Source organism: Dama dama, chromosome X, assembly GCF_033118175.1.
Source record: "Dama dama isolate Ldn47 chromosome X, ASM3311817v1, whole genome shotgun sequence".
Lineage (NCBI taxonomy): Eukaryota > Metazoa > Chordata > Mammalia > Artiodactyla > Cervidae > Dama > Dama dama.
In genome coordinates, this window is record NC_083714.1 from 100446441 (window position 1) to 100465559 (window position 19119).

Genomic DNA, 19119 nt, shown 5'->3' on the forward strand with positions numbered 1-19119 from the left:
GGGCGACAGAGGGTGAGATGATTAGATACCATCGCCCAACACGATGGACATTAATTTGATCAAACTCAGGGAGATAGTGTAGGACAGAGGAGCCTGGCGTGCTGCAGGTCATGGGGTCGTAAATAGTCGGACACGACTGAGCGACTGAACAACAACCACCACCTCCACCTTCCCTTTGAGCTTCCCTAAGGTGCCACCACCCCACTCTCAGCAGGGCTAAGAAGCTTTCTGTGTCTGCCAGTGGTGAAAGCTGAGACTTATGTCTTCACACACTCAGCGCCCCCTGCTTAGGTTTGATGTGGGTCCTTAGAATGCTCATCACTCCCTCCCAGAGCTCAGACCAGGGAGCCTTCTCACAACAGTAATGGAGCACCTACCTTGCTACAGAAATGGCAGTTGGAGCTATTTACCCCTCTCAATGTGTTTTCTCCCTTTACATTCACTTCCACATTTCATCCTTGAGTCACCAAATCCAACTCTGCTCATCCCCACCTGGTTACTGTAACAACCTGCACCTACATCTCTATCAGGCGGGTGCATGTACCCCCTGCACTATGTATTTTCTTTCTCCTTTCCCTTCAGAATCTGTAGACTCCCAGACATCACCCTCAAAAGGGGCAGTGATGCAGGGGAGGTTGTGACTCTCATCCACAGCCTCGGTCAAAGCATGACTGTGTTATGTATAACCTCTTTCACTCTTACAATGAACCTTATCTTCTAGCTTTCCTCCTGCTTCTTGGCCACCCCACTCACTGTGTCCCCCCATCCCCTTAGGTCCATTCCCTGTGTATCTCCTTTGCACTTCTTTTCTGTTTATGTGTCTGTCTGGTCCACCAGTGTGATATTCCCATCATCCACCTCACATCACTGGTCTTGTTATTTCAAGCATTGCAGATAGGTCCTGAAACATGCTAGTAATCAATGTGTGTCTACTAAATGAAGGGATATTTTAAATGACTGACAGGAAAAGCATCTCCTCCATGTAGGAGTCAGTATATAGGTGTCCTATTTGTAGCACCATACATAAAGCCTTGTGTCTTGTTCCAGACACTGTAGGGGTGTAGCTCTGTCTTGGTGGCCTGGTGACCTTGCAGGTTCCCACATAGGCTACGTAGGCAAGGCTAAACTGCAGGCTGACTTGAATCTTGGCAGAAAATCTACTGATTGCTCTTGTAGCAAGGAGAGATAAGCAGCCTGATGAACAACTACTATGAGGCCATTTCTCACCTGCCTCCTTTTCCAGCTGGAGGTGACACAAAGTTGCTACTCACCCACCTCTGGTTTCCGTTGAACCTAGGATGGTCTCCCTAGCCCCAGCTGAGAGTACACCTGTGGACTACAGAGCTGCTCAGTCCATAGGGCACAGCTGTGGGCTCCTTCCCGGCAGAGCCCCACCACCTGCAGTGCCTGTTACTGAGGCCTTCCAATTCAGTGTCAAACCATGGGACTAGGGACAAGGCAACTGACACCAGGGGCATATTGCTTCTGCACTGTCTGTCAGTTAGAATCTGAATCCATTCGGATTCATTGTCTCCTTACTGGCCAAGCCCTTAGAAGGTGACAAACTAACAACTCATTGGTACGCTGTGTGGTCCTGTAGCCCCTGCAGTGTTACTTAGGGACTGGCTGCCTGACTACGTGACAGAGTCTGGTGTTGAGTTGTGTGATGTTGCGTGACCAGAATATCGGCTTATTTTCTTTGTCATCACACACAGCAAGGATCATAGTTTTCACTACATACTATGACTTAGGGTAGCCTTGTCAGTCCTCATTTACAAACCAACCTTAGAATGGATACTATGTCTGATACCAGCTGCACTGCTATTGAGCCAATATATTTATTTAGACAAAGTGTGTTTCTGAAGTGCGATTCACTTTAAAAGTTAGTCTTATAGTCTACTTAAAATTCAATATCTGTATCACTTGAGAGAATTGTAAAGGTAAATGAAACTAAAAATTTTGAAAGTTTAAATGAAAACTGGAGTAGAATAAGCCAAATCCATTTTCTTTTTTTCCCTCAATTATTTTTATTAGTTGGAGGCTATCCAATTTCAAAGGAATGCTTATTTCACATGTTATTTTGTTTATTCTTCGTAACGAACATTTAGTGTAAACTTGTAATTTCCATTTTAGAAATAGGGAAAGGGATCCAAAGGATGTAAATACCTTTCTCACCTTCACACACTATGTGTCAGAGCCAGTATCCATACTCTTAATTAGGTCACGTGCTGTGCCTAGTCGCTCAGTCGTGTCCGACTCCTTGCGACCCATGGACTGTAGCCCGTCAGGCACCTCTATCCATGGGGATTCTTCAGGCAAGAATGCTGGAGGGGGTTGCTATGCCCTCCTCCAGGGGATCTGCCCAACCCAGGGATCGAACCCAGGTCTCCAAACCTGCAGGTGGATTCTTTACCATCTTTTCCATTCTTTACCTCCCATTTTCAGTCATTTTGGACCTGGATTTTCACACCTCTGTAAGGGCACAACAGCTGCTATTTATATTCCCCTCTTAGTCCCTAAGCAGAGTGCATTCTGAATAGGTCGTTTGTTGCATAAATATATTTTTTGGTGCATGAGGATACAGATGCGGGCTCAGAGACGTAAGCATTTTGTTATTATGTAATAATAAGGATATCAGGGCAGAAATCAGACAGCTGGAAGACTTCCCTGTACCTCTAACAGTAAAAGAATCTGCCTGTGATGCAGGAGACCAGGCTTAGATCCCTGGGTTGGGAAGATCCTCTAGAGAAGGGAATGGCAATCCACTCCAGTATTCTTGCCTGGAGAATTCCATGGACAGAGAAGCCTGGCGGGCTACAGTTTGTGGGGTCGCAAAGAGTCACACACAACTGTGTGACTAACACACACACACACACACAGCACAGCTGGAGGGCGTCTGAGATCTGGTGACTATCAAGCCAATGGAGGATGTCACGGAAAAGAAAAGACGTTTGTGGCTGCTCTCTCCCTGTACCCAAAAAAACTTGGAAGGCAAGTCAGAAGTGTGTGAAAGATAACGCTGTGGCATTTGCCATGGAATTTGACAGCAGTTTTTATTCTCTGTCTCCCTAGAACCTTTATCAATGGCTTTGGCATTTCATTTCTCTATAGGACAATACAAGTATATTAAGTATTAAAAAATGTTTCTCTGTCAATGATTTCATCAGGGACCATATGAGATCTGGGTGGCACATTTTGTAAACCCATATATTCAAGAGAAGACCAAAGGCTTTTATGAATTTTTTATGTGTGGTATATATATATATGTATGTATATGTATTAACATGTAGATTACACCTAAGAATATGTTATGACCAAATCTTGTTAACCCTAGAAGTGCAAGGGTGGTTTACATGTATAAGGTTACCAATGCAATTCGCCACAGTAATAGAAAAATGGAAGGAAAAGAATTCTGTGATCATCACAATTGATGCATTGTAAGTGTTTGATGAAAATTAATCTATATTTAAGACAGCAAGCTAGGAATAGAATGGAACTTACTCTGATAAAGTATATCTACAAAAAAGCAATGTAAACAGGTTGAAATGGAGAAGATTTTTCATTTCCTATCAGGAAAAATGCCAATTATCACCTGTTTTAGTCAAGACTATTCTGGCTAGGTTTGTTCAATGCTGCAAAATGAGGAAAGGTTTAAGGTTTAAGCCAGTAGAAATTGTTGATATCAAATATAATAGTATATTTTGAAAAGCAAAAACAATCTAGATCTAAATTTGTGGAATTAATATGCATAGTTAGAGGAATTGGTGGACAGAAAGTCTATATACAAACATTCTATCTCTACATACATCCTCAACTAGACAATAAAAATCACAAACCATGAAGTTTCAATAACATTAAATATCCAGGGAATAGTTAACAAAAAATGTGCAAGTAGAAAATGAAACTTTATTGACAGAACTTTTAACAGTCAAATAAACAGCATAAGAACAGCATAGATGGTTTCAGTTTATCTTCTTTCAAGCAACTGGTTCCCCTTCACCTATAATATAAACATTAAACTTACTTAGCAGAACTTTATTTCTATGAGAGGAGAGGTATGCAAAGTTCACTGCAGTTGTAGTTCTATAAAATGGACTAAAGCAAGAACACTAAGGGCAACCCTTTGGCTTACCTTCAGCTCATCCTCTCTAGAAATTTTATAGACTTTTCAGGCACATTATGAGTATTTTTAAAAACACACTACTCTTCCTAGTTATACAAGAAAACAAGGACACTGAGTTCAGAACAAATGAAATCAATGGAACCTATCAGAATGCAGTTTTCAGTAGAAGGCAAAACTGTGTACACATTCAGTAAAATATCTAACAACAAACAACAACCTAAGGAAAACAAAATACACAAAAAATGAAACAAAAACATCCCCCCAAAGTATCATTTACATGTATTGATTTGAAATAATATTCTGAATATAGGATAGCTAAATAGTTGTTACCTCTGTTACTGCTTAAGTGAAGCAAATAAAAAGGCCAGTATTACATTTGTTTCTTCTCTACTGTGGAAAAGTATAGAAGTTTTCATTTGTTTTAGTTTGTCCTTGATACGGTTGTTTTAAGTTGGTTCAACATTTGCCCCCCCACCCTTTCCTTGTGGCCCTCGTATAATTCTAAATGTTTCTTTTTACCCTGGAAAGCATTCAAGTTGGTATAATAGATTAGATGGTGACACTAATTTTATGTCATTACTATCACTGGCGACATGGTGACATCAAAATGTGAAGCAGAAATAGGACTGTTTCTCACAGCCACACCAAAAAAAGAAAGAAAAAAAGGAGAGAAGAGAAGAAAAGGGAGAGCAAGAGGGAGTATGAGTGAGACAGGAAAGCAAGTAGGAAGACAGAAAGAAAGTCTGGAAAAGCACATTTTTTTTTTTTTTTGTTTCTAAAAGATAATGGTTTGTGAGAGACAACTCTGACCGATTTCAAAAGTTCATTCACGGGATCTGTGATGTTTAGTTATTTAGTTACTGTGGGGTATGCAAAATGATATTTGTTTTTCTATCTTATTAGCCATTTCATCAATATTCTGAAAATATCTGAATTCCAGATTATACTGTTTTAATTCTGTAATATACTAACTGTTAAGTGTCTTGTTCACATTTCTTGTTATGTGTACTTGGGCTTTGTCCATTTTCTTCACAGTTATGTAAACTGAGAGGAATGGACTGGGAATTTGGGGTTGGCAGATACAAACTATTACACTCAGAATGGATAAACAACAAGATCCTACTATACCACACAGGGAACTATGTCCAATCTCCTGTGATAAATCACAATGGAAAAGAATATTTAAAACATATATATATATATATATGTGTGTGTGTGTGTGTGTTAAAAAATTATGTAAACTAGCACATTGTCTTTATTTATTAGTTGAATTTATTTTCTTCTTCCTAACAATTGATACCTGTCTTTTATTAAGTATCTTTTTCTTTTTCCCTTCGGTTTCTTCTGTTGCTCTTTTTCTTACCTTTTATATTGGATGTAGGATTTTATATTTATGTACTTTGTAATTTATGTATTGGTCTTTTCAAGTACCACACATATTTAGGGCGAAGATTTTTCTATGAGAACATTTTAATCATGTTCTGTAGTTACTTGGAGGTAGTCTGGAAGTGCTATTTTCGTCTAAATGTTCTAATGGAATGGAACAAAAATGTAAAGTGAAAATTTTTAGAAGCCTAATACACAGTAAATTCTTCCCTAACTATGAAGTTCTTCCTTTGAAATCGGAACCATGCAATTAATTGTCAGCAATTCGGAAAACATGTATGTGTGAGATAGTAAGTTGATTACGTGGGAAGAACTAGAGTTACAGACTTTGACCTTCAAAACTTTTTAAACTGTTACATCAAAGAGGAAAAATAACATATTTGATATGGTTAGAGATGATTATATCATGAGGCACAGAGTTTTATTAGTTCTTTAAGAGTGACAGTGGGATGTATGGCAAAAACCATCATCGAAAAACCATCACAGTATTGCAAAATAATTATCCTCCAATTAAAATAAGCAAGTGAAGTGAAGTTGCTCAGTCGTGTCCGACTCTTTGCGACCCCGTGGATTGTAGCCTGCCAGGCTCCTCCTTCCATGGGATTCTCCAGGCAAGAATACTGGAGTGGGTTGCCATTTCCTTCTCCAAAATAAGCAACCCCCCCCCAAAAAAAAACAGACCAAACGTGGGGACAGGTAGTGTGCTTAGCATGTGTATCTTACTCACACCTGCCTTGAATATCACTGACTACATTCACTCTCTCAACTTGATCAGCCAGACACAGGAAACTATAGACTATCTTTTGCCATTTCATTGTTCAGTCATTTCATGCTTCACTGGGGAAAGGATTTAAAATGCAACTACTTTTTAAGAGCTAGAGAATTCAGAATTTGAGAGAATTTAACAAACATTAAGCAGAATGTTGGCTCATTTTCTTTTTTTAAAAAATGTTTATTTATTTATTTTAATTGGAGGCTAATGACTTTACAATATTGTCATGGTTTTTGCCATACATCGTCATGAATCAGCCACAGGTGTATATGCGTTCCCCATCAGAAAATGAAATCTCAATTTCCCTGTTATAATTTGACTCAAGATGCTATTTTATGATAAATAAATCATGGAAAACAGAGTATTCTTGTATGCATTCCATCGAAGAGAACCAGAGAATGCAAAAATTAGCATTGAAAAATTAGCATTTTAGTGTATCTGTTCTGAATTCACAACTTATATGAGTAAAGTTGAGTTTAGAAGTTAAGGGATTTCACAGAATCACACACATTATGTTAAAGCTGGTACTAGAACCTACTTGAATGCCTGAGCATATTTCATATAAACTGATATTTATGACAAATGCATTGCATACTTCTTAGAAGCAGAAATTATAAAAGAACCTGAAAATTATTAGCTGTTGGTTAAAGTACTTATACTCAAGAGAAGGAAACGGTTTCCTATTTTCAATTCAATATGGCTTTGATCCTGTCTGTTTCTTTATTTGCAAGTCTGTAAGTCAGGCACTCAGGCATCTGGAGTCTGAACTATCTTTCAAAGAATATGTGAACTCTGTTATTAAAATAATAGTAATATTTCCTCTATATTATTAAAGATATATAATATTCAGGAAAAACAGAAACCACATAAATTACTTTCTGAATGGATGACATACCTGCTTCTGACATTTCAACAGGCTCTGTATTTGATGCAATCTCCTCCTCGACATCGGGACCATCTCCGCCTTGACCCCCAGTCTTTGCCACAGCCAATTCCTGGAGATCAGTTTCCAGGTCAGAATCTTTAAAAAAAAAAAATGTATCAATTCAGCTGTAAAGCATACACTATAAACAAGAGAATGATAATATTGATCCCCTCAGTGTTATGAATTAAAAGCCTTGGGCTAGTTTGGTAAAAATGTGATGAATAAGAACCTCAGGAGCATTATTCCAGGAATGTTTTGCTGGAGAAAAAGGAAAGCAGAATTTTCCAGATGTTATGACCATTTTCCTTTCCCAGGGCTGTCCTCAGACAACTCAGTTGCCCCCTTCTCTTTGTCATGAAAACAAGGTAACATTTGAGCGACCACACTAACCTGCAAACTATACTCTCCTCAGTTTTTTAGGAACTGTCTGAAGTCCTTTGCTAATGTTTCCTTTCCTCCTCTTACTGGTTATGTCTTAAGACATGATGCACACATACACTTTACCTCCAGGGGCATCCTTCTCCTTCTCTTCACCATGATTCACTGGATCCTCTCCATTGACTTCCTCCTTTCCAGGTGTGATATCCTGATTCTCAGCTGGTGCTTCCTCTTGTTGAGGTTGCTCAACACTGGGCTGCTGGTCCTAGTGGAGTGTGCATGCAAATCAAACTTTTTGTTGTTAATACATCTAACAGCATAAATATACATAATACACAGATATATCTAATTATAAGTAAACCTAACAACGTTTTCCCAACACAATTCTATGTACTTACTTTTAATAAAGTTACTCTTCCCAAAGAGAAGAGTTAGCTCCCATAAGATTTACCCAGAAAGATTTCGGAAGCTATTTAAATCTATGCTAGGATTTAAGTATGCAATCTGTTGTTAATAAGCAGGAGGAGGGAGTCACTGGGCACATTTCCAGGGAATTTCACAGTATACTCATCCAGGCAACACCAGACTGTAATATATCTGGATCAGTGTTCCTTCCTAAGACAAACTGTCACCCTTTATCAGCATGGAAGTCCTTTATCACTGCATCTGCATTACTTAACATCATTTTCTCAAAAGTAAATTCCCTGGAAATGTGCCCAGGGACTCCCTAATAGAAACTATCAAATGGTAAGGTACTCACAACCACAGGTTCATCCAGCTGGGAGGAATCTTTGATCTGTAGGTCCCAATGTTGATGCCACTTGCCCACTCATATTTCTCCCTGAAAGTAGAATATTGTGATTTAGAAAATGTATTTAAGAGCACAGCTATATTTGATCACTTTTATGACCATATGTTGACTTACTATGTTTCAAAAGTGTGAAAATACGTTCAAAAGAAAACTCCGGTTAAGTATGAGTGTACACGCATTCCAATTACACCAAATACAGTTGTTTGCAAAGCCATCTGTATCTTCACTAAGCTGGCAGAGAAATCACCTTAACGTACACAGGAAGACAGAGAATTGATGTGAGCAAGTTTGATTTCACAACAGAATTCTCCATCATGAAGATATTTAGTGAAATACTGCTAGGAATTTAAAAATTCAGGACTATTGCTCTTGTCACACTCCTATTCACCAGACCTATTTTCCCCAACTCCCTTGGAATTCAGTTGGAACACGAGAAAAGGCTCAGTCTTTACAGCCTGACTATGGCGATTTTCTCAGCGTCTGTGGCTGAGGTGAGTCTGCATACAGAGCATACCGGTCCACTTCCCTCTTAGCATCTTACCACAAAAGCAGCGATAAGGTCACAACCCCACCGCGGTCCGCTTTCTAGGCCTTTCCTTAATCGCCCACCCTGCCCCCTGCCCAGGTCCCACTGCCGGCCCCAGATTCTGTGCTCTGTCGTCAGTTCCCGGGCCCCAATGAGCCAGATATCTCAAACAGCAGCCCCAAGTCTCCCCCCACTGTCATCTGACCCCCTGCCCTCCTCTGCCCACCGCCCTTCCTCTCCCGCCACCAGGATAAGAACTAGGGCGTCGTGACACCTGTGAAGAGAAAGATGGTGACCTCGAGGGCCTTCCTCCTCAAAGGCCCCAGATGGCACTGCCGACCCGCCCGAAACTCGCTGGCTCCCCCTCACATGCACGCACACTTAAACTCCAGACAAGACAGATCTGTGAACCTACCTGGTGAGTCTCAAGTAGTGAGAAAGAACCGGGACTGAATAAACACACCCGTCTCACGCCCAACGGTTCTCACAGAATGCGCTCAGGAAGGCGTATGAGCACCAAGGCGCATGCGCAGCAAGGGGTACGCGCGCGCGCACACACACTGCGCATGCTCCCTGAGTTGGGCATGTGCAGTGCAGGTTGAGGTTTTCCCGCCACTCAGGTGGAGTCCTGGAACTGCAGGGTTCTGTTGGATGAGAAAAGGGCTTAAAGACTATTTTTTTTTCCTTCCAGGGCAATCTTTCCTATGCATCCACTAACTCTGGTGATAGGTAGTCCCAGGTTACCCTTAGTGGAGAATGTGTCCCGGGAAGACACTCATGACAGAAATAGATATTAAGGTTTTTAATACCTATTTTTAAACATGCTTTGATGAACCATTTCTTTCTCTGCTTCTGGGTTTTCCATCATGCTTGCAATGGCTTTACTCACTTCCATGGAATAAATACATAAATGCATACCTCTGTTTCCATTTTTTGCTTGGAGCACTGCACATTTAAATCTCTGAACTGGTAACTGATTTCTCTGAATATACCTCTGGTTCCTATACAATATTGTTCTTTTAGCATCAGACTTTACTTTCACCACCAGACACATCCACAACTGGGTGTTGTTTCCACTTTGGCTTAGCCTTTTCATTCCTTCTGTAGCTAGTTCTTCACTCTTCTCCAGTAGCACATACTTCTTCTTCATCTATTATAGTGGGAATTTTCATACTTACTAGGAGTTTTAATTTTACCCAAGAGAAAGGAAAACATGCTCACACAAGGACATTTACTCAAATATTCTACTCATGTACTCCTAATAGCCAAAGCTAGAAACAGTCCAGCTATTCAACAACTGGTATACAGATGAAAGAAAAACAAAAGCATATACTCGTACAAAAGAATACTACACAGTCACTTAAAAAGGAACTACTAATGCATGCAACAGCAAGGATGCATCTCAGCTGTGCCAATGAGAGATGTCAGACACAGAAAGCTACGTATTATATGATTTCATGTCAATGGATTCCTGGAAAATGCACAAGTATAGGCACAGAAATATATCTGTGGTTGCCGGTGTATAGGAGTGGAGGAAGGAGTCTGATGGCAAATAGCCCAAGGGAGCATTTTCGAACCAGTGGAACATTTTCTATATTTTTACTGTGGTAGCATTTACACGATGGTATGCATATGTCAAAACTCGACAAACTGTAATGCATTAAACCATTGACTTCTATCGTATATAAATTATATCTCAACACTTCTCACTTTTTTAAAGGAAAAGGAGATTTTACATATTTAAATATTGGTTATCATATCCATCTAGATCATGAGCTCATAAACATAAAAATCTTATTTGGAATTTTTCCCAGACCTGGCCAACTTCCAGGATTCCCCATTCCACCTTTGTATTCTTCTGACAGGACACAGAAACTTGATTTTAACCATGTTTACAATTCCCTCTCCTTCAGCTCAAGTCCATATACTTGCTGAGTTCTGCCCATTTTACTTTGAAAATATCTAATACGTCTACGTTTTCCCATGTGCACCACATCTGCTGTGGTCCGAAGCCTCCCTCATTTAATTGTCAACCCCCTCTAATGGTCTCTCACATCCACTCAGGGTGTCTGTCTCCCACCCACCGCCCTCTCCCTCCCTCTCTTACAGTTGCGAAACTGTTTATGACTTTCTAGATAAAGGCTACTGTCCTACACAAGAACTTGAAGGTATGGTCTAGCCCTTGCCCAGCTTGCTAACAACATGCAAATTAGAGAATCCTCTTCTTGTCTCTCTTATTGGGCTTCATTCACACCCTCCAATTTCTCAAGCTTAGATTGTCCCATATTTCTGAAGCCTCCTGGTTAGTAAACTCCTTCAAGCTAGGCTTCAACAGTATATGGAATGAGAACTTCCAGATATACAAGTTGGGTTTGAAGAGGCAGAGAAACAAGAGATCAAATTGCAACATTCCTCAGATCATGGAGAAAGCAAGGGAATTCCAGAAACACATCTACTTCTGCTTCATTCACTAGACTACCTCAAGGCCTCTGACTTTGTGGATCACAACAAACTGTAAAATTCTTAGAGATGAGAGTACCAGATTAGCTGACCTGTCTCCTGAGAAACCTGTATGAGGGCTAAGAAGCTACAGTTAGAATAAGACATGGAACAATGGACTGGTTCAAAATTGGGAAAGGAGGAAGACAAGGCTGTATATTGTCACTGCTTTTTCAACTTACATGCAGAGCACATCATGGGAAATCCTGGGCTGGATGTCTCGCAAGCTGGAATCAAGATTGCTGGCAGAAATATCAACAAGCTCAGATGTGCATATCATACCACTCTAATGGTAGAAACTAAAGAGGAACTAAAGGACCTCTTGATGCAGGTGAAAGAGGAGGTGAAAAGGCTGACTTAAAACTCAGCATTCAAAAACATAAGATTATGCCATCCAGTCTTATCATTTCATGCAAAACAGAAGGGAGGAAGTGGATGCAGTGACAGATTTAATTTTGGGGGCTCCAAAATCACTGTGGATGGTGATTGCTGCCATGAAATTAAGACACTTGATCCTTGGAAGTACAGCTATGACAAAGGTAGTATGCATGCATGCTCATTGCTTTAGTCAGGTCTGACTATGACCCCATGGACTGTGGCCTGCCAGGTGCCTCTGTCCATGGGATTCTCCAGGTAAGAGTACTTTAGTGGGTTGCCATGCCCTCTGCCCATGGGGCATGGTAGGGGATCTTCCCAACCCAGGGGTGAAACCCATGTCTCCTGCATCCCATGCATTGCAGGGGGATTCTTTTTCTTTTGCCACTTGATTTATTTTTTCATTGAAGGATAATTGCTTTACAGAATTTTGTTGTTTTCTGTCAAACATCAACAAGAATCAGTCGTAGGTACACCCATGCAGGAGAATTCTTTACCACTGAGCCACCAGGGAAGCCTATGTCAAACCTAGACAGCATAGTATAAAGCAGAGACATCACTTTGTTGACAAACTATGGCTTTTTCAGTAGTTGTGTACAGATGTGTGAGTTTGATCATTAAGAAGGCTGAGTGACAAAGAATTGACGCTTTTGGTTTCTGGTGCTGGAGAAGACACTTGAGAATCCCTCGGACAGCCAGGATATCAAAACAGCCAATCCTAAAGGAAACCAACTGTGAATATTCACTGGAAGGACCGATGCTGAAGCTGAAACTCCAATACTTTGGCCACGTGATGGGAAGAGCCAACTCACAGGAAAAGACCCTGATGCTGGTCGTAAAGCAGGTTATGCCATGGTGACTGCTGAACAGGGTTTAGAAGCAAAATCTCTCCCCCAGGGAACCAGTGCTCAGTTAGCAGAGCTTGTGGCTCTGACCCGAGCTCTAGAGTTAAGCAAAGGGCAGCGGGTAAATATCTACACTGATTCTAAGTATGCTTATTTGACTTTACATGCTCATGCTGCAATATGGGAAGAAGGACAGTTTAAAACAGCAACAGGAGAACCTATTAAGCATTTCAGAGAGATCGAGAGATTTTTAACTGCTATATATTGTCCTAAAGAAGTAGCTGTTATGCATTTCAGAGGGCACAGCAGGGATGGGAGTAAAGTAGCTGAAGGTAATCAGTTAGCTGACTGTCAAGCCAGAAAAGTGGCACTTTATGAAACCCCTTCACTGCAGACGTCTGCCTTTGATCTGGACAGGTCCTGTGGAACAGGAAAAACCACAATATACTGAGGAAGAATTAGAAATATATGAGAAAAGAGGAGCAAAGATTACTGATAACGGATGGTTACAGTCTGAGGATGGACGATTAATAATTCCTGAAAATGCTCAGTGGAAAATTCTTAAGGGTTTACACCAGAGTTTTCATTTAGTTGTAGACAGTACTTACCAAATGGCTTCTCATTTGTTTGAAGGTAAAAATGTAATGAAAACTTTAAAGAACATTATCAAAAGGTGTGAGGTTTTCCAGAAACATAACCCAAAGACTAAAAAGCTAGCAAAATCTGGATTACAATGAAGTGCAAAGTATTCTGGAGAGAACTGGGAAATTGATTTTACTCATGTTCCAAAAGCTAATGGATAGTCTTGCTTACAAGCTTGGGTGGATACTTTTACTGGATGGATTGAGGATTTCCCCTGTCGTAGTGAACAAGCTAAAGAGATTATAAAGATTTTAATCCATGAAATTTTCCCCAGGTTTGGGCTGCCATGGAGCCTTCAGAGTGACAATGGCTCCACCTTTACAGCTGCTGTAACTCAGGGGATGTCTAAAGCTCTAGGAATAGAATATCACTTACACTGTTCCTGGAGACCCCAATCCCCGGGAAAGGTTGAAAAAGCTAATGACATTATCAAAAGACATCTTATCAAAGTAACTCAAGAGATGCAGGACGATTGGATTAAAGTCCTACCCATAGGTTTAATGAGGGCTCAAACTGTCCCAAAAAAGGAGGGACTGTCTCCCTCTGAATGTATATATGGAAAGCCTTTCTTAGACACAGACATCATTATAGACCCTGAAGCCTTGGAATTAACTAGTTATGTAACTCAGCTCTCAGCTTTTCAACAGGCATTAACACAACTCTGGGAGACGACTACTGACCCAGCCTCTGAGTCAAGCAAGCCTCTCTTTGAGCCAGGAACCGAGGTCCTCATAACAACACTGGTCCCTGGGGGCCCATCCCTCGAGCCCCTCTGGGAAGGCCCTTACCAGGTTATTCTTTCTTCTCCCACAGCTGTCAAAGTGCCAGGAATTCATTTGTTGGTGCATCACACTGGAGTTAAGAGGTGGCATCCTGACCAGAACTAAATGACATCATTTTACATCTTTACTTTCTATGCTCTGACTTTGTACTTTTCAGATGGGCCTGATAATCTATGTGAGCCTACTTCTGCTGACTCCAAAGATCCTGAGTCTGCCGTTTGATCCTCAAGACAATGCCTTCCTGTCCTGGGCTCCCTCCTACGCTGCATCCCACAATCAGTCTAACTGCTGGATCAGTGGAGCACTCCCCTCTTCATCAGTGGAAGGCTGCCCATGGGGGACATCTCCACTTCGAGGAAAAGACTTTCTCCAAGTCTGCAAATACATTCGACAACAATCATATGTGATGCCTCGTCTTCATCTGATGACATCTAACAACCCTAAGATGGACTGGTGCAACACTTTGTACTTTAACTATGTACATAACGTGACTTTTCATTTTGATTATACATTGTCTTGGTTTAATGACTATTTCGCTACACATCTAGATCTAGTGGCTTTTTACCTGACGTTTATCAAATACGGGATGATATAAGGTTATGTGGCGAACTCCTGAAAAAGGACGTCTAATATCTACTGCCCCTATATGCTGGGAACAAATAGAGCCATCCCCAGAAGTTAGCCAACAACTTAATTATGATGATTGGAAACAATTGGGATTTTTGCCTCAGGAAATATGCAAGTTAATCATTCCCGTACTTCCCAACCCCAGTTCAGGTCCTCCCTTTGCCTGGCCAGGCACTAATTGGGACTGGATATCTCAGTCACGCTGGCTTGCTCCAAATGGGACCTATTGGATATGTGGCTCTTACCTATGGGCATGGCTTCCCCCTGGCTGGATAGGGAGATGCACCCTAGGTCTAGCTTTTACTCACGGCTTCATATTTTCAGAGCTTCCAGAAAAGCCTGCTAATTTACCATACCTTAAAACTCGGTGGGCAAGGTCTGTATTTCACTGGTGTGATTATTTGGCTGCAGTGTTTGTTCCCTCTCTGGGAACCACAGATGTTATGCTATGAGTGGATGCTTTGACTAATTTTACTCAACAGGTATTACAAGATTCTCAAAAAGCTATTTCAGCTCTTAATGCCAAACAAGCACAAATTAGAAAGGTGGTTTTACAAAACAGATTGGCCTTAGATATTCTGACAGCTGCACGAGGAGGAACTTGTGCCACTATTCATACCCAGTGCTGTACATATATACCTGATATAAGCACTAATGTTACTCATTTTACTAAACACAGGAATAAGATGATTCAGGCTATGGATACTCCTGCAGCCTCAATTGCCTCACTTTGGGAGATGTTAACTAGTTCCCCATGGTGGAAAACTATCTGAATTACAATACTTCTGTTTGTTCTGTTTTTGCTGTTTGCTCCCTGCAACTGTAACTTGTGTAGCTGGATTTGATTCTAGTTGCATGAAGACTTTTAAGTTACAAATGGTTGCTCAAACTCCTGTGACTCCTGCAGCTTCCTCTAACTACTACTTGGAGCTCCTGGATCAGAGACCCTCAGTACGAGGGTTAGGAGAATATGTTGCCTCATCAATTTAGGGACAATGCCCCTTATCAGCTTGGAAGCAGTTATGGAATGAGACTGATGCCCCTTTCCCTAGGCAACATAATTCTCCTAAAAGAAAAGGGGGGGGAATGAGAGGATAACAGGCAGGAAGGCGAGGGGTCTCCAAATGGAGGAAATAGGCTGCAAGTGTCAGACATTTTTTCTCTCTCTCTCTTAAGAGGCAGGCGGAGAAGGCAATGGCACCCCACTCCAGTACTCTTGCCTGGAAAATCCCATGGACGGAGGAACCTGGTGGGCTGCAGTCCATTGGCTCGCTAAGAGTCGAACATGACTGAGCGACTTCACTTTCACTTTTCACTTTTCACTTTCATGCACTGGAGAAGGAAACGGCAACCCACTCCAGTGTTCTTGCCTGGAGAATCCCAGGGACGGGGGAGCCTGGTGGGCTGCTGTCTATGGGGTCGCACAGAGTCGGACACGACTGAAGTGACTTAGCAGCCGCAGCAGCAGTAAGAGGCAGGAGGAAACAAAGTAGTGCTATATATTTTCCCCTTCTCTATACAAATATAAAAAGAGGTTTCTCTTAAAATTTTGTATTGCCATAATGACCCCTGGTTCCACCTGAACCTAACTTTTCTCAAACCTTGAAGTAACCAATGCATTTTTCTTATGGAAATGCTTGTCTTAAGCTATGTAATGTTCTATGCACTTACCCTAGACTCTGTCTTCAAGGGGGTTCTGCCTAAAGGCTCAGAACCCACTTGACAAACAAGTATGTTATACTCATACCTTGTTCTCCTAATCTAATCTATGTTAATGAAACTATATATTTGTATGGAAATCTGCCTTTATTCAAGATTCATGTCAATCATTTTATGGTCCAGGATGACTCACCTGGTGCCAATGTTATTTCAAAATGCATGTTGTGGGTGAGGAGCCTGGGTTTTGAGAATTCTCTGAGTTTTGAGATATTTCCTTTCCTTAATTAACAAACTTCTAGTAGCTATATAACATCCAGCTAAAGACTAGCAGGGGGGGCACTCTTTCTGTCCCCCTCTGATGTCTATGTCAGAAGCTTTCTCTATCTCTTGTATACTTTAATAAAACTTTATTACAGAAAAGTTCTGAGTGATCAAGCCTCATCTCTGGCCCTGGATTGAATTCCTCTCCTCCAGAGCCCAAGAATCTTGGTGTCCTTTGTGGTTCAGCAACAACCTTTCACTGGAAAAGATTGAAGGCAAATGGAGAATGGGGCAGTAGAGAGGATGAGATGGTTAGATAGCATCACCGACTCAACGGACATGAATTTGAGCAAACCATGGAAGATAGTGGAGGATAGAGGAGCCTGGACAGTCCATGGGGTCTCAAAAAAAGAGTCGGACACAACTGAGCGATTGAAAAAGAAGAACCACCACCACCTTACCTTTGAGTTTCACTAAGGTGCGACAGCCCCAGTCTCAGCGGGACTAAGATTTCTGTGTCTGTCAGTGCTAAGGGCCGAGACTTATGTCTTCACACACTCAGCACCCCCTGCTTAGGGTTGATGGTGGATCCTTAGAACGCTCATCACTCCCTCCCAGAGCTCAGAGCATGGACCCTTCTCACAACAGTAATGGAGCACCCTGCCCTGCTACAGAAATGGGAGTTTTAGCTGTTTACCCTCTCTTAATATGCTTTCTCCCTTTGCATTCAATTCACTTCCACATTTCTTCCTTGAGTCACCAAATAGAACTCTTCTCATCCTCAACTGGTAACTGTAACAAGCTGTACCTGCAGCTCTGTCAGGGAAGGTGCATGTATCCCCTGTGCTGTGTATTTTCTTTCTCCTTTCCCATTGGAATCTGTCGACATCACAAAAAGGGCTCCAGGTCACCCACAAAAGGGGCGGTGCTGCAGGGAAGGCTGTGACTCTCATCCACAGCCTGAGTCAAAGCAGGACTTTGTTATAAGTGTACAAGCTGCCCCACTGCATCATGGGAGCCAAAAGAGCAATAGTCTGAAAGTCCTAACACAGACACTTATGTGGATAGAACACCAGTGTCTTCCTAGGGACCTGTGAGCTGTTGGTTGGTTTGGGCCTATAGAGTCAATGACCTTTTTCACATTTGCAGGCTTAGCTAGCCTTCCATCAGGATCTCTCTCCTCCCCTACAGCCCCCCACTTACGGTACCAAAGATATCACTTCTGATGTCAGTGTGCCGATTGGGTTTTCACCTGGCAGGGATACAAACACAACTTTTTATGCTGAAACCTCAAGATACCTGAAGAGAACAAGTTTTCAGAAAGTCCATCTTTCAATTATAATAGAAAAACTGCCTATGTAACAATGAAGATACAGCAAATTAAAATACTAATAAAATGTTTTTTTGCAAATTATTTAGAATGTCACACTTAAGAGAAAAAACTTTAGTACGTGGTCTATTGTCTTTCAGGTTTTGTTATCTGCATTTAAGAAAATTATGAGATGGGGGAGGTAAGGTCTTCATGATATTGTATTTCTTGTTCTGTTTATCATTATATTATTACTATGATTAGGCTACTTTCCAGAATGATGAGGGTGCTCCACTAATGTCTGTCATGGAAAATACATGTTTAGAGCTTGATATGGACTAGGAACTGTTTTCTGTGATGTATGCATATTGACATGACACCCCACGGTCTTTCACGAACTTAGGAGAAACAGTGTTTAATCCATCTACAGATCCATCATAATGTTTCATGCGGATGGACATGTTGATCTGCCTTCTGATCCACAGTAGACTAGACACTGCACTGTATTCCAGATTGGGAGTCAGATACCACACCTGTCTGTTTCTCTCTGGCCTGGGCACCCATCTGACTCAGCTCTTGCCAGGTAGGTGACTTTGTGCAAATTCATCCACCCATTAATGTCTACGTGTCTCTGCTCCTCAACTGCCAAAAGGGACGATAGCATGAAAAATGCTTACCTTACAGTGTTGCTATGAGTACTGAAAGACTTTTGAGTACATATGGAGTACATATGTACATTGTGTACATATGGAGAGCTAAACACGATCCAGAAGGGTGAACTTTTCTTCTTGTCTCCTTTCACTTCCGTTTCTGCTTGTACTCATATCTCCCTGTGCCTGCCCCCATGCTTTTACCTCCCCAATCCCAACTGATCTGTGTCATCTCTGATCTGTGCCCCTGTCTTCAGACTTTCCATCCCAAAACACAGCTGAACAACTCCTCATGACTTACCTCAGAAAATATCCATATCATCACCCTTGGATTAAACAATCATGAGTATTAGTGGAAGATATAAGAAACACAAGAATACTGAAAATGTGAAAACTACACAAGAAAGAAGACATTGCTGATGAACGTTTGACTATTAACATTTTCATATCTTCACCAGATTCAGATTTTCAGAATTTGATTGAAAATTAGACTTGATAAAAATAATGGCAAAAAAAAGGCCATGTGATGAGGTTTCTTGGCCTTTTAAT

At 41.3% G+C, this 19119-nt stretch overlaps 2 long non-coding RNA genes across 3 annotated transcripts in view; one reads left to right on the plus strand and one right to left on the minus strand.

Moving 5' to 3' along the window:
- The window catches only part of LOC133052510 (uncharacterized), a 58114-nt gene extending 42123 nt beyond the window's left edge, over positions 1-15991 (plus strand). For both annotated transcript variants that reach the window (XR_009692061.1, XR_009692062.1), the window contains 2 exons: positions 7198-7294; positions 14222-15991. This is a non-coding gene — a long non-coding RNA (uncharacterized LOC133052510). The remainder of the gene's footprint in view (positions 1-7197; positions 7295-14221) is intronic.
- On the minus strand, positions 3848-11465 carry LOC133052512 (uncharacterized). Its single transcript, XR_009692064.1, has 5 exons — positions 9337-11465; positions 8345-8425; positions 7711-7849; positions 7177-7302; positions 3848-4000 (listed from the first exon to the last, which is right to left on the minus strand). It is a non-coding gene; the product is annotated as an uncharacterized LOC133052512 (long non-coding RNA).
- Positions 15992-19119: the final 3128 nt, after the last annotated feature.